General features: G+C 36.8%; 1 pseudogene across 1 annotated transcript in view; it reads left to right on the forward strand.

The window, feature by feature from the left end:
* The first annotated feature begins 1926 nt into the window (after positions 1–1926).
* The window catches only part of LOC309791973 (metalloendopeptidase OMA1, mitochondrial-like), a 43321-nt pseudogene continuing 30532 nt past the window's right edge, over positions 1927–14715 (forward strand). The window contains exon 1 of the transcript in view: positions 1927–2013. The product of the transcript in view is annotated as a metalloendopeptidase OMA1, mitochondrial-like (transcript). The remainder of the gene's footprint in view (positions 2014–14715) is intronic.

A 14715-nucleotide genomic window follows, 5' to 3' on the forward strand; every position in this document is an offset into this window, starting at 1 on the left:
TTTAGTTTCAAATGTGATCTCTTTAGAGAACAGGTGTCTTGGCTGGAAACAGGAAAGGAGAAAAATTCACCCAAGAGTAGAAAGAAATTCCAGCCAACTGACCTATTTCTTAGGTCCTGTGTGGGGAAAGTGAGTAGCAAGATGAAGAGGTATCAGAGGACCACTTCCTGGCAGCTCTGCTGGGGAAACAATAAAGACTCAGTGAGTGAAATGGTTGTACAGAATGACCAGGCAAATGGGAACTCTACCAAAACATTACTTCGTGCCAAACACAGTACAGAAGCAACAGAAAAAAAAACTACAAACCCCAAAAGTGCCATAAATTTCAGACAGTGGTAATCCTCAAGCTACCCAGACCAGGGCTGAGGACCATAGTGCTGTCCCCACAGTGACCAAATATCAGTGACATAACTCTAGAGACATAAAACCCTGGGAAGAACTGAGGCCATTTTCTTCCAGCAGAATGGGACTTGGAAACAAATATTAAGCTCTAGAAAATGAAGTTCTATTTCTTAGACAGCTCTAGACTTAGCAATAATGCCCACTAAAACCAGTTTATTGTCTTTGTCTCCCATGAGAAGTTTTATGATACCTGGGACAAAAGTTAGCCTGCCACAATTTTCATAAATTAATCTTCAATAAAAATTTTTAGATGAATGACTAAAGAAGTTATTTATTAAGCTCTTATCCCGTAGTAAGCATTTGTATGTTAATTCACACTATACTTTCCACATAGAAAAAAAGAAGTTTAGAATTATCTTTGTCTTGGACTTGAACATTTGTTTTATATATTTGTGTGGAGGATAAAAAAAGGAAAGAAAAAGATTTAGTAAAAAGGTCAAAATTCAAACATGTTTTAATCAAAACGCTTTCTTCCTTGGAAGTGAATCTGAAATTTGGTGTACCAATATATAGTCAAGGCCAACTTATATTGAAAATAATATTGTAAGTTGTGTCTGAGCTCACTGACAATGAAAATATGGCTAGAATAAAAACAGCTGGACAGAATTAAGTTTGTTTTCTTCCACGGCAGTAAAGGAGGTCAGGCTCTGGAGTAAGATACTACGCCTGGTTATATTTAGTCAACCTGATGAAATGCCTCCAACCCTATTCCCAAATACTAGGGGTCTGAAGGGATTTACTGCCCCTCATCCATTAATAAAACTGCTTACCTAATAAGAAGGACATATAGTGACTGACTATTTGAAAATATGGGGTCTTCCAGAAACAGAGTCAAAACAATAAATACATATTTAAACCACAACATCAACAAAAGACTTTAAAACTGTTACTTCGACACTCCCATTTGGTAGATGAGGAAAGTGAGGCACAGAGAGTGATTCTAACATGAGAACTAAGGGTAGAATACAGTCGACCTTTAGTATCTGTGGGTTCCATGCCTGGATTTAACCACTCTGCATGGAAACCAGAGCCAGTTTACATATAAGAAACTTGAACATCTGCAGATTTGGGTATCCAGGGGAGTCCTGGAACTAATCCTCCGTGGATACTGAAGGACGAATGTATGTATCTTCTAAATTGCAACCCAAAGACTTCTCCAGAGTACTGCTTCTTCACTTCATAACAAGGAAAAAAATATGTGGAAGATTATTTGTATCTTTTATCAGTATTTCAAACATCTCTGCACATCTATTGTTTGGTGGAAGATTTTGTGGTTAGGAGCAAGCCTGGGCTGAGAGCCACATTGCATGGCTGAATAGAAACCTGAAAATATCTTTAATTGTACCATTTTTAAGGTAAACAATTCAGTCAAGTGTGATTAAAAACCAGAACAAATGATTGCATCTTGATGTGGATCTGGCTACAAAAAGGAATGTTTCTCTGTGTGGGATTAGAAAGAAAACCTTTTTTTCATTCTTTCACTCTCTCTCTCTTTTTAAAATAAAATATTCCTCCACAGACAAGATGAAGGAACTCATGGAGCCTGATTGCTATGATTTCAGAAGAAAGGAGAACCCTGAAGTTCCTGACCTTTCAGGAAGTGTACCGGATGTGAGGGATAGTTGGTGGAAAGAAGCTGATATTTAAGCCAATATGAAGTAATTCTTAATTTAGACTCTAGAGGTATTTAGAATAATTTTCAATTAGTTATGGTAATATTTCACAAAGAAGGTTCAGACAGGAAAGTGGGAAAGAGAAGGTCAGAACAATTTTTGAGAAGGATTAAACTGAAAGGAAAACTTGAATACTGAGTTTAAGTAGGCTTCGGTAGCTATAAATATTACCTACGCAATAGAGGAACATAGTTTTACAAACCAGAAACAACCCTCCAAAAGGGATATTGAAAGAAATTATAATGGACATAAAAATATAAAACATAAGGGGAAACCTTGATAAATTTAACCACATTAACTTTAAATCACAAACTCTTAATCATCAAAAGTTACCACAAAGAGAGTGATAAAGCCACATACAGGAAGAAGATACTTTTAATACATATAGTTGACAGAGAGCTCCTGTCCAGAATATACAAAGAATTTATGGGAAAGAAGGAAATGAAAATAAAATGAGAAAAGACACAAGTGGGCATTCCTTAGAAGTAGAAACACAAATGACCATAAACATACAGAATTTTGCTTAATTGTATTATCAGAGAAATAAAAAAATTAAACCGCTAAGCCAGTATTTCACATGGACCAATTTGGTAAAACTATGCAGGTGGATTATAGAAAATGTTGATGAGGCTGTGGAGCAATGGAGGACTATTACCCATTGCTAGTGGGGCATACATTGCTACAACTATTCTGGGGAAAAAGTGGAATTACCTAGTGAATTTGAACATGTACATGCCATGATACACAGCAGCTCCTCTCTTTGGTACATATCCTGGGTAAACTTGCAGGGAGATTTTTTTCATGGATCAGGAGCCAGGCATCCGAATATTCACAGCAAGAGTGTCATTATTAGTAAATACTGGGAAAACCCTAACTGCCCAGCACTGCTAAATGAGTAAATAAACTGAAGCATTCGTGAAATGAAATAGTAATTGCAGGAAACAGGAATTTATCCATTAGTACCAGAAATGAATCTCAAACATACGATGGCTAAAATAAGTGTGTAAGACTATCCTACTTACATAAAAGGTTAAAACCAACCAAAACTAAATAATTTATTCAATACAAATACATAGTAAGTGGTAAAACTACAGAGAAAAGCCAGGAAAAGATTGAGACAAAATTCAGGATTAGGGTTACCTCTTGTAGGGAGGAAAAGAGATGGGTAAAGATAGCTTAATGGCTACAAAACTGTTGGCTTGGTATTGGCTATACAAGTATTTGTTTTATTATTATTATTATTTAACCATTCAAATGAGTCCCATATGCTTTTAAATTGTTGATATATTTCAATATAAAAATGCCCCCAAAATCAGTAAGCTGGAGAAGAGAAAGGACAACACAGGTAGTAGATTGGGAAGATAAGACATTTATATATCCTACTGGATGATGCAAGCATCACTGTGCTAACTCAATTGTGCTATCTCTCAAGGATGCGATATCTCTCGAGGAAGTTGCTATCTCTCAAGAAAGTTCTTTGTTGGCCCAGCCATCCCGTCATCCCACTCAGCCCCAGTCCACACATTCCAGGTTAACGACATTAGTGTTTCACGAGAAACCATGGCAAATAATCAGACTCTCCACTCTACTGTTTCTAACCAGCTCATTGTGATCAGTTTCACTGGTGAGAATTATATGTATTCGTTCAGTGTACCACACAGGCACAATTATGGCTAAAGCAGATTATATAGGAGATAACGGGATCAGAATTAATTTTGCCTACTCTGACCATCAGAATTTTGGTCATACCTGTTAGGAAGATGGGTTTGAATCTGGATCCAATGCTAATTTGCTATCTTATATTTGGTAATTTAACCTACTTATGTGAACTAGAATTCTCATTTGTAAATGGGGTTTCCTAATTCCAAACTCTTAGTGCTGTGGTGAGAATGCATAAAAAACCACAGAGCACGTTATCTGGCAAAACTTAAATCACAGCTTTAAAGGGAACAGTCAGATGAGTCCCAACAAGCCTGTATATACACAGTATGTTTCATGGGGAGATTTTTTTTACTTTAGATTAATTGAACTTCACACTATGAATTGAGATTTTTATAGTGTCCTCTATAGGGTTAATCTGTGTGTGTGTGTGTGTGTGTGTTCACAAAACAAAATATAAATGATATATAGTGTTAACAGTTTCAAATTGCTCAGCACTAAGAATTGTAACCCATTTATCTTCTACTTTGCACATTCTGCTGCATTTCCTTATGCCTCAGTTGCTTTTGCATTTCCAGTGCTGTTTTTATGTGTTAGAGCACATATCAGGGATTTCAGAAAATACTTAATCCCCTAGTTTGCAATCATTTGAAGTTCAGTCCTCATTCTCTGTCTTTAACTACTCTGGGGTCTTTGTTTAAAATTCACTGAATTTAAGAAGGTTCTCTCTGTCTTCAGTACATTCGGCAGTATGTCTGCTGCCAATTACTTATCACCAGGGAATTGCATTTACTTGTGTCTGCTGCACTGATCTGCTCTCTCTCCTTCTGCATTACATCTTCATCTCTTAACAATGACCCCTCTGTTCTGCTTTTGAGCCAGGATGACTGGTTGAAGTTTATATCCATTCCTTTTGGCAGGAAAAAAATCTAAGAACTCTTCCTGTTACAGAGAATACCCTTTAAAAACTGGTAGACCCAGTCGTATACCCTTTAAAAACTGAGGATTTTACTTTCTAAATATTTTATAGTAATGATAGTAGAAGAAAAACAAGTACAATTCAGAATGACCCAAGGATTATTATTCTTTACAAGTAAAAAAATAAAATTTGATTAAACTCTGTAATCCATGCCTCCTGTGCCTGGCGCAGTGTTTGCTATGTGGTCTGTTGTAAGGCAGCTATTTAACAGTATCCATTAGTTTGACTGAATTAATACATTTACATGAATTAATAAAGCTAACACATATGTGAAGGGCAAGGGAAATATTTTATTCTCAACCTTGGCATGACCCCGAAAGCCCTGATTATTGAGAAAAAATGTATGAGTCCCTAGGAATTCTGGTCAAGATAATCTTTTCAAAAAACGTTTGATTTGAGGATAGGTTTGTATTTGCAGAAAACTTGCAGAGGTAGGACAGAGTTCACATATAGCCGACACCTTATTTTCCCTGTTGTTAACATCGCTCGTGAGTGTGATGCACTTGGCACAGCTAATGAACCTATATTCGTACATTATTACTAACTAAAGTTAACAGCTAATTTGGATTTTCTTCTTTTTTAGTTAATATGTTCCAAGATCCTACCAAATGACTCCTCCTTCAAAGGGACACAGTGATACTTTTATTCCTATTTCATTGGCAAAAACCACCTTTGCAACCATACCTTACTCTGGGAAGACAGAGGACTGTCATTTTACAAAGCTTATGAAAGAAAAATATTTTGGTCAACAGTATTAAATAGTTACTATAATTAATAGTAATTCACATATATACGGCATTTTTACAGCTCAGAAAGTTGTTCCAGGATGTTTATCAATGTCCATTTTAAGGTCAGAGATAAAGTAGCAGAGACTTTGGAAACAGAAGAATCCCAGGTTAAATAGCTTGTCCAGAGTTACACAGCCAACAGATAGCCAACCAAAATTCAAACCCAAACCTTTTGACAATGATCGATAAAAAATATTCTTCCCAGTAAACCACAAATGCCTCCTGCTTTTGTTTGCAACTTCTTTTTTTTTTTATTGTGGTCCGCGGGCCTCTCACTGTTGTGGCCTCTCCCGTTGCGGAGCACAGGCTCTGGATGCACAGGCTCAGCGGCCATGGCTCACGGGCCCAACCGCTCCACGGCATGTGGGATCTTCCCGGACCGGGGCACGAACCCGTGTCCCCTGCGTTGGCAGGTGGACTCTCAACCACTGTGCCACCAGGGAAGCCCTGTTTGCAGCTTCTGATTCTCATTCACTTTGCCAGAAGAAATCCAAGGCCCTACAGCAGGGATCAGTGAACTTTTGCATGCAGAGGCAGACAGTAAACTGTTGAGGTGGTGCTGGCTACGTGATCTCTTTCAAGACTATTCAGTTTTGGCATTGTATATCTAAAATAGCAATAGAGAAAACATTAGCAAATGAATGTGTCCCAATAAAACTTTATTTATAAAAGCAGAGGGTGAGCTGTATTTGGAACACAGACCATAATTTGCCAACTGTTGCCCTAGAAGCTGGAGGAATCTACACTACAATCTGTGATATATTGACATATACAGTCTGTGATAGATACAATTCAAAAGTGGTCGATTTGCTCATCTCGTTTTTCTTTAAAACTCTTTCTTCATGAATGCTTTTTAAATTAAGGGTTGCATCATAAACAATAGTTTCTGTTCTTTGTTAATCTCCTGTTAATGTCATTCTGTATCTCACTGTTAGTTATGATTTTCTCTGGCCTAACAGGATTGCTTAGTTGCTTCTTAAGAAAGAAAGTATATACAGATCAAAGTATTGGGCTGGCCAAAAAGTCCATTCGGGTTTTCATAACATCTTACTAAACACCCGAACGAACTTTTTGGCCAGCCCAATATTTTTGCAGCCACACTTAGGGATACAGGAAGTTGAAATAAGATAGATATAGGGCGAGGGTCAATTAAAACTACAAAGGATTAGCAATGCACATGGCTGAAGTTTCCAAAAAATCAATCATAACTCTTAAAGTCTTTCCATACTGATCTGTGCTCTTTTTACCCAAAGACGCACTCCATGTTTTTGCTAATATACCCTACACTGAAATATCTCATAATGTGGCACTTCAGCAAAAAGCGTCCAACCTTTCCTTTTATTTTTTTATGTGATTTAAAAAAATATATAGATATAAATCCTGTGTGGCCTTTTATCATACACATCATATCAACAAATGATGGGAGAAGCCAAAAACCATGTTATAGGGGATTTTTGAAAGGCTTTCAGGTTGTATTTATATAAATTACTTTCAGCTCTATGTAATCACAATAAAGGAGTTGGATTGAAACTTTAAAATATTTTTAACTATGGGAATACATTTATATACAGTTTGTGAATAACAGTATGCTTATATGTAAATAATACACATTTATATGTTTTTATGTATATGAGTACCTACATATCTATACATAAAGTTAGGAGTTTAAAAGGAAACCAGTTGGTGGGGTGTAAAACCTAAGATTTCCAAGTGTTCCCCATATGTGTAGGGTGCACCTAACACAACAAAACATTTTATAATGATTAATGAACAGGAGAATATTCAGTTTTTAAGGAGTTTCCTTGACTCACTAAGGGTTGTATTTAAGCTCCTCTTATATTCTGATACTTGTTCAAGTGACTGAATAGAGCCCCTTTAGGACTTGGTCTAAAAATCCAACTATACAATTTGGTGGATCAAAATTGACCTCAAGTTCTTTGCAGCTCCTCACAAGAAGTCTCTTTTCCCAGCCCTTGACTTTGGATTGGCCTTGTGATATGCTGTGACCAGTAGAATACAGTGGAAGTGATTTTGTACAACTTCTGAGAAGGGCATCAAGAGTCCTTGTATCTTCTGCACTTGCATTCTTGGAACAGTGAGACCATGTGGAGAGAGAGGCCAGACATCACTTAGCCCCAGTCACCAGACATATGAGTGAAGCCTTCTTGGACCATCCGGCTTGTGGTAATTAACCAGATGGCTGAAGTCACATATGTGACCCCAGGTGACCCCAGCAGAGGAACCACACAGCAGACCCATCCCACTGAATGGCGAGACATGTGTTGTTGTTGTTTTAAGCCATATATGTTGAAAAGCAAAATATGATATTTTGAGAAAACCCCTAAACATGATCGGTTTCTGAATTAAGAATATATGAATAGGTGAGTTTGTGTTCAATGTTTGTATGTATTTGCCTACAAATACATGGGTACTGTGTGTGACTAAAAATAATGGAGGAACACAATTAATATTTATTGAACACCTGATGTGTGCAAGGCATTGTAAGATATGTTTATTTAAACCACTACATTGTATGTGTCTATTCTGATTATGGTATCAGTGTTAACCAAAGAATGAGTAAATTTCCCTCTTCCACTTTGGCACATGAACTGTTTAATTTTCTGTGTCAACCAGAGAAGATAACAACATGGAAATAATCAAAAGAATATATTTACCTTCATAAAAAATTTTAAAACTATTGCCAAACATAATAGGCAAAATTAAATGATAGATAAATTAAGGGGGAATATCTGCAACTTGTATCTCAAAAATCCAACGTTCATGGCTTTTAAAATTTTTTCTAAAACTATAGGTGAAATTCAAACACCCAATAACGTGGAAAAATGCTACTACTAAAATTACAACATACTGATACTGATGCACAAAGGATGTGCATTCAAGAAAAAAAATCTTGAAGCCAAGATTGACATTATATATTTACTGACAAGGACTATTTTGTTAATTCATCCATTCATTCAAATGACATTGTACAATGTTAATATCAGAACTTTGAAGTGAGCAAAACATAATTCTTCCTTGAATTTGTCTAGAGATAAGTTGGAGGAGACAGAAAAACAAAATGATCAACATAACATAGTGGGTTGGTACTAAACTGTTCAGCTATGCAAAGAGTATTAAAGAATTTGAGAAACTGCAAGGAAATAACAGAGAAGGCCTCTTACAGGAGATGAAGCCAGCATTTTCTTAAAGAACAAGTTAGAATTTTCCAGATGAAGGAAGTGCCAGGGAAGGTAAGGAAGTTATTTGAGGGAAAGTAGTGATCATATGCAAAGGCTAAGAAGAGAAATAGCATACTACAGGCGGGGTAACATAAGAAGTGTGATAAGAAGCAGAGCTGAAGAGACTAGAAGTAAAACTGAAGAGATGTACTGTATACATTCACTATGGTTCCATTCTAAAGATTCTGGATTTAACCTGAAGGCAGGTGGGGACTAGAGAGGGAAGAGCAACCAGCAGGTCTGTGATATGTTAAAACTGGATTTTAAATAAACCTTGTTCTCTGGAGGATGATTTTTAGGAGTAAAATTAGGAGCTAAGAGACCAATTCAGAAACTGTGGCAGTAGTCCAGAGAGGAAAGGTATAGATTTAAAAGTGATGCTTGAGTTTAGAGCTCAGTGTATCCATACGCAACCATGAATCTTTTATTCCTTATAGTGGCTGACGGATCTAGATGATATCCATGATCTCTGCCTCCTGGTGGTTACAGCTTTGTTCAATCTCCTCCTATTGCATTTTGGGAGGGACCTGTGATTTGCTTCTAATCAATAAAATATGGCAAAAGGGATGAATCTGACATCACTCCCATGATTATGTTAAAATATATGACTCTACTAGTCAACTGGCTGTAGAGATTCTCCTTGTCAACTTGATAAATTAAAAGGCCAGTTGGAAAAACCCACATATCAAGGAACTATGAGCAGCCTTTAGGAACTGAGGACAACCTCCCACTGACAGCCAGCAAGAAGCTAGGGCCATCAATCCTACAAAAGGAAATACATTCTACCAAAAACCTGTGTGAACTTCTTCACAAAGTGGAAGAAGTGGATTCTTCCCCAGTCTTTCCTCCAGATGAGAATGGAGCCCAGCTGACACCTTGATTACAGCCTTGCAGAAAATCCAGATAAGCTGTGCCCAGACTCCTGATCCACAGAAACTTTGGAATAGTAAAATTGTGTTGTTTTAATCCCTTAAATTTGTGGTAATTTTTTTTTGCAACAATAGATTACTAATGCAAGTATTTATTATAAAATTAAATGCATTTCTCTGTGTGGACAGGTCAGGTTCTTCAGAAAACAAAGTATTTCTGTAATCAATTTTTTAAATTTATATTTGCCCACTTAACTTCTAATGGTCTGAATAACTTGCCTATCTTTTGGCCCTCTGTCATGGTTTGGCAACTCAGATCCAATTTATGGAGATTGCTCTCAGCAATATATTTATGTACTTTTGTTTTCAGTGCCAAAATCCCGAGTTCTTGAGTGATATTTCTGGGACTATGGCTTAGTTGTCAACCAAAATGCCTTTTCTCTATTGCATTGATCTCATGCCAAGAAGGTAAAGTTTCCAAATTCCCCTGAATGCTTTGATAGATGTTAATTACAGTGAGGTCTATTAACATAAATCTAGATACCATTTCCAAAAGCAGTGTTGCCAAGCATTATCAGAAATCTCTGAGATATGTAGAGAACAAATGTATCGACACCAAGGGGGGAAAGTAGGGGGTGGGTGGGATGAATTGGGAAATTGATATTGACATATACACACTAATATGTATAAAATAGATAACTAATAAGAAAATGCCATATAAAAATAATAATAAAATTAAATTAAAAAAAAAAGAGATCTCTGAGAATCCAGGGGAAGTGGCTTCCAAAGGCAAAGTCCATTGAATGGACGTCTTTGTCAGTCAGCACCTTCTCAGGCAGCCTCCTTTTATATCAGCTTTGTTCAATCTCCTCTGAGTGGCATCTCTTCAGCCTTCTGATATTTTGTCCTAGTTGTGAAGCTCTTCTAAGCTTCTGAGAAGATTATGAAAACTCAGATTCAAGACCACTATTATTTAATACTTGCCTGTATCAAAAAACTAGAAAGACAGAAATCTGTAGAAGGGAAGAAAAGGGGACACATATAGAACTCATTTCTCAGAAGGTTACCATCTCACTATCCTTGGACTATTACAATGACCTTCTCTTAGAAATGACCATACCCTAAATATCTCTGTAGCCCTGGTCCAAGGCACAAAAACTGCTAATAGTAGGCAATCTAGTGTTTCTTTAATTGTGGTCAGAGAATGGAAAATTTTACAGAATGAAGGTTATAGTCTTCTCCAACTATATGAGAATTCTGTATTTCTCAGGCACAGCCATAGGTGTTGATTCTGGTTTCATGAAAGACATAAACCTTGAACTGGGTTTCATGTGATGAGTAGGATTTAGAGAGGGGGGTGGTTTGGGAAGATTATATTAAGTGGAATAAGTATTCATAAGACAACAGATTGTATACATAATGAAGGAGGGCTGGTATAGTCAAGGAGTTTAGGATGAGGGCAGTGTCGATGGCCAAAGACAGGGAGGGACTCTGCCTTATTTGAATGTAATATCGTAATTCCAAAGAAGTGGAGATTTTAAAGTGAGGTTATAATTGATTAGAGGGAATTATAAACACCTCAATGAGAATTATGAGCTTGATATGGAGTATCTCTCCTTAAATTTTACTTTTCCTAGGAAGCTTTTCCTGTTTGATTTAAGAGCTACTCCTTCATTCTCCCATAGTTGCATTTTTCACAAGATAATGTAAATGTCAATTTACTTGCCTTTCTCCCCCAGTGAATTATAAGCAACTCAAGGGCAGAGATAATGTTTTCTTTAGTCAAAAAAATAATAAAAAGGGAGGAAAGCAGACAGGTAAGAAGATAAAAAGAAAAGAAATATAGAAGATACTACACTTTAGAGTCAAAAAAACCTTTAATGACATGCCACATGCTAGCTTCGTTCTTAAGAAAGCCAATCAAACAGTAATCCTTAGTTTTTTCACCTAAAAAATAGAGCTAATAATAGCTACCCAATCACCTTCAACAGATCACTGTGAGGGTCAAAAGACAATGAGTATAAAAGCACTTTAGAAAGTATAAAACTATCCAAAGTAACTTGCTCTTTCCAGGCTTCTCAGTAAAGTAATGCCATTATAAATTCAGTTTTGAGAAAACTAATATGCTATGGGAAAGAAAGACAACTCTAGTTTCGTGGATAGTCATGAAGATGCTGTTTATAATATAAAATGTTGGAAATAATTTTAATGATCAACGGTAGGGAGCTGCTTAAATAAACATCCAGTTAGTCAAAAGTTAGAGTATTGTATAGCCAAAATAATAGTGTAGAAGAATTTTAAATTGTATGGGAAATTGGTAATACCATACGAAAAATGTTTTGAAATACTACTTACAAGTGACCATGTATATATATGTATGTACATGTTTGAGCTCACATAGATGTGTGTATATGCAAAGACAGGCAAACAAATGTAACAAAATAGAAATATTAACATTATAGATTAATTTTACTATTTTTGCATATATATTTTTAATAAACAGTTTGTAAGTTGTAAGTAACAGAACACATTCCTCCCATGCAGCATCAGCCATCCCCTCATGTACCATCATCTGACATTAATTTCATACCCATATCTTAGCTTTTGAAGAGACTGGGAAAGGAAGAAGCTATCCTTTTTAGCTTCTATATAGAATGAAGGCTATTTCAGAAAAGAAGAGGTTGGGGATGACTGCTCTATGAGCAATCAATGTTCTCTACCACAAAAATGTCATAATTACATTACAGACATATTTTTAAAGGAAAACGGAATCTAGTAGCAGATATGAGAGAGATTACAACAGACTCTCCATTTCCACCTTGGGCCAGTCGCCTATATTCTCAAATTGACTCTCTAGAGCAGCGAGTTGAAGGAGTACTGGGAGAGAAGCCATAAGACCTGAGTTTCAGCCAACTCTCAACCCTCAATTAATTGTATGACTTGAGGCATATTCGTTAAAGTTGTTTATTTTCTCATCTATATAGAGTAAAAGTCCCTTCTGACTCTGAAATTGTTTGTTTCTATGAATATGGGAATATATTCTTCTGGCCAGAGAGAGTCATATATTCTTAAAATGTTAAAAGATTAACATTCCCCTCCTCATTTATTCAGAAAACAAGGAGTGTCTAACTCTTTTCAAAGAACAAAGGAACTTGTTCTGAGACAAGCAGAAAAAAGAAAAGCTGTAATATGTTGCTTCATGTGTTATGGTTTGTTAACTAGTTTATACTTCACAACAACCTTGTGAGTTTAAAAAAATAACATTTGCCAGTTTATACATGAGGAAAGGAGACCCAGGGAATTGAAATAATTAGGAAATAGTTGAGAAGCATTTATACCTAGGTACATCTGATTCCAAAGTCAATGCTTTTCCCACTAATCATGATACTATGTTTCTGAACTTGTTTTAAATAACTTTAAACTTATAAGGGCAGATGTCTATCTTGCATGGGTACTGGAATGTATTGAATAAATATTTGTTTAAGAAAATGATGAAAGAAAGAGAGAGAGAAGAGAGGAGAGAGAAAGGGAAGGAGGAAGGAAGGAGAAAAGCAGAAAAGCTTTCAGGACAATAATGATTCAAATGCTTCTTTAGCAGAAATGGATGGGTAAATTGAGGTTGAATTAGTTTCATTGTTCAGCATTTTCCACATACGTTTGATGTCAGTTTCCTCCCCTTTTCTAATGGGGTCTATGGTGGGAGGCCAAGGGGAAGGTTGGTGATTGTATTTAATTATGTTCAAAGAAAGTTACAGAATACTCAGCAGATGTTAGGTTTGCAGCTGGGATCCCATAACAAATGCTGCTCTACTATCTCGCCTTCTACATTATTGCACCAAAGCAGGGCTCAGAAAATGCCCAGCAGACCCATTGGCTGGGGCTGAGTGAGAAAAGATAACAAATCTTAAGGAAACATGTTGCCTATTATTCCTCATTATGAGAGCTGCCAGGGTGTACACTGAGCAGGCCTCCGGCTGATACCAGGACACAAAGGATTTTAATGCATCCCACACAAGGATGTCATTTGCAATCTGGAGCAAGAAAAGAGATTGAAGCCTTGGAAGGTGGGCCTTGTTTCTTGATACTGTATATCCCAAGGAGGACAAATAACAAACACAGTTTGCTTTCCCAGGCCCCATAGGCATTCAAAGGAAGCCTGCTGACTGCAATTAGGATACCCCAGATTTTAAAAACTAACCTTCTCAGCAGGCAGTGGGATTCTATCATGGATGATACGGTTTGGGCATGTTTCAGATTTACCATGGAGGCAGACTCATTGAAGGAGATGACAAGGAAGAAAACCCTAATGACATAAAATTCACAGCCTCTTCAAGGGGGTCTTCACTGTGGCTTCCCAGATAGAATAGGCTAGCTTCACACTTTGTAATGAAATAAATATGATCCTCTTTGTAGTCCCATAAAACTACAGGCCCACCTAAGAGATCACCTACACACGGCTCTCCTATGAGCTAACATGTCCTCTATCTCTCCACCTAAAGGCTTATCTAATGAGAATGCTCTTAGTTTAGGTCAAGCCAGAAGTTCTGGGAAGTTAATGCCCTAGGAATTACCCACAGTGGATGAAGAGTAGAGAATGTAGATGAATGCTCCAGATTCCTCACGCTTGGTAGGGCAACACTATGGTCTATTCTGCATCTCCCAGTGAATCCCAAGCCAGATTGAGCCCCTATGTCACAGTGGTAACCAACTCATTTTGACATCCACTAATGGCTTTCTTCCTTTCCCTTTCTCCCCTCTCCATTCCCTCACCTTGATTCCTGAGATTGCATCCCAAATAAATTACTTGTAACAAAATCCTTGTCTCGGGCTCTGCTTTTGAGGGAAATCAAATTTAGGGACTTGGCCAGAAGATTTCAGGATCTCCTTCAATGCTTCCTTGTATGAACTGTTGGAATGAGTAGAAAAATCTCAGGATGATATTTGTGATTCTTCTTGGCCTAAACTAACTTACAGACTGATGTATAATCCTTCTTTCTCTACAACACACCAGTTCCAGAATATTCTTTATAATTGCATTATTTTAAGCCTTAATATGTGGACTTCCTTCAATCTGAATTCCTTACTCAACAGATTTATATTTTTTCT

The sequence above is a fragment of the Mesoplodon mirus genome (assembly GCF_964341445.2).
Source record: "Mesoplodon mirus genome assembly, chromosome: 16".
Lineage (NCBI taxonomy): Eukaryota > Metazoa > Chordata > Mammalia > Artiodactyla > Ziphiidae > Mesoplodon > Mesoplodon mirus.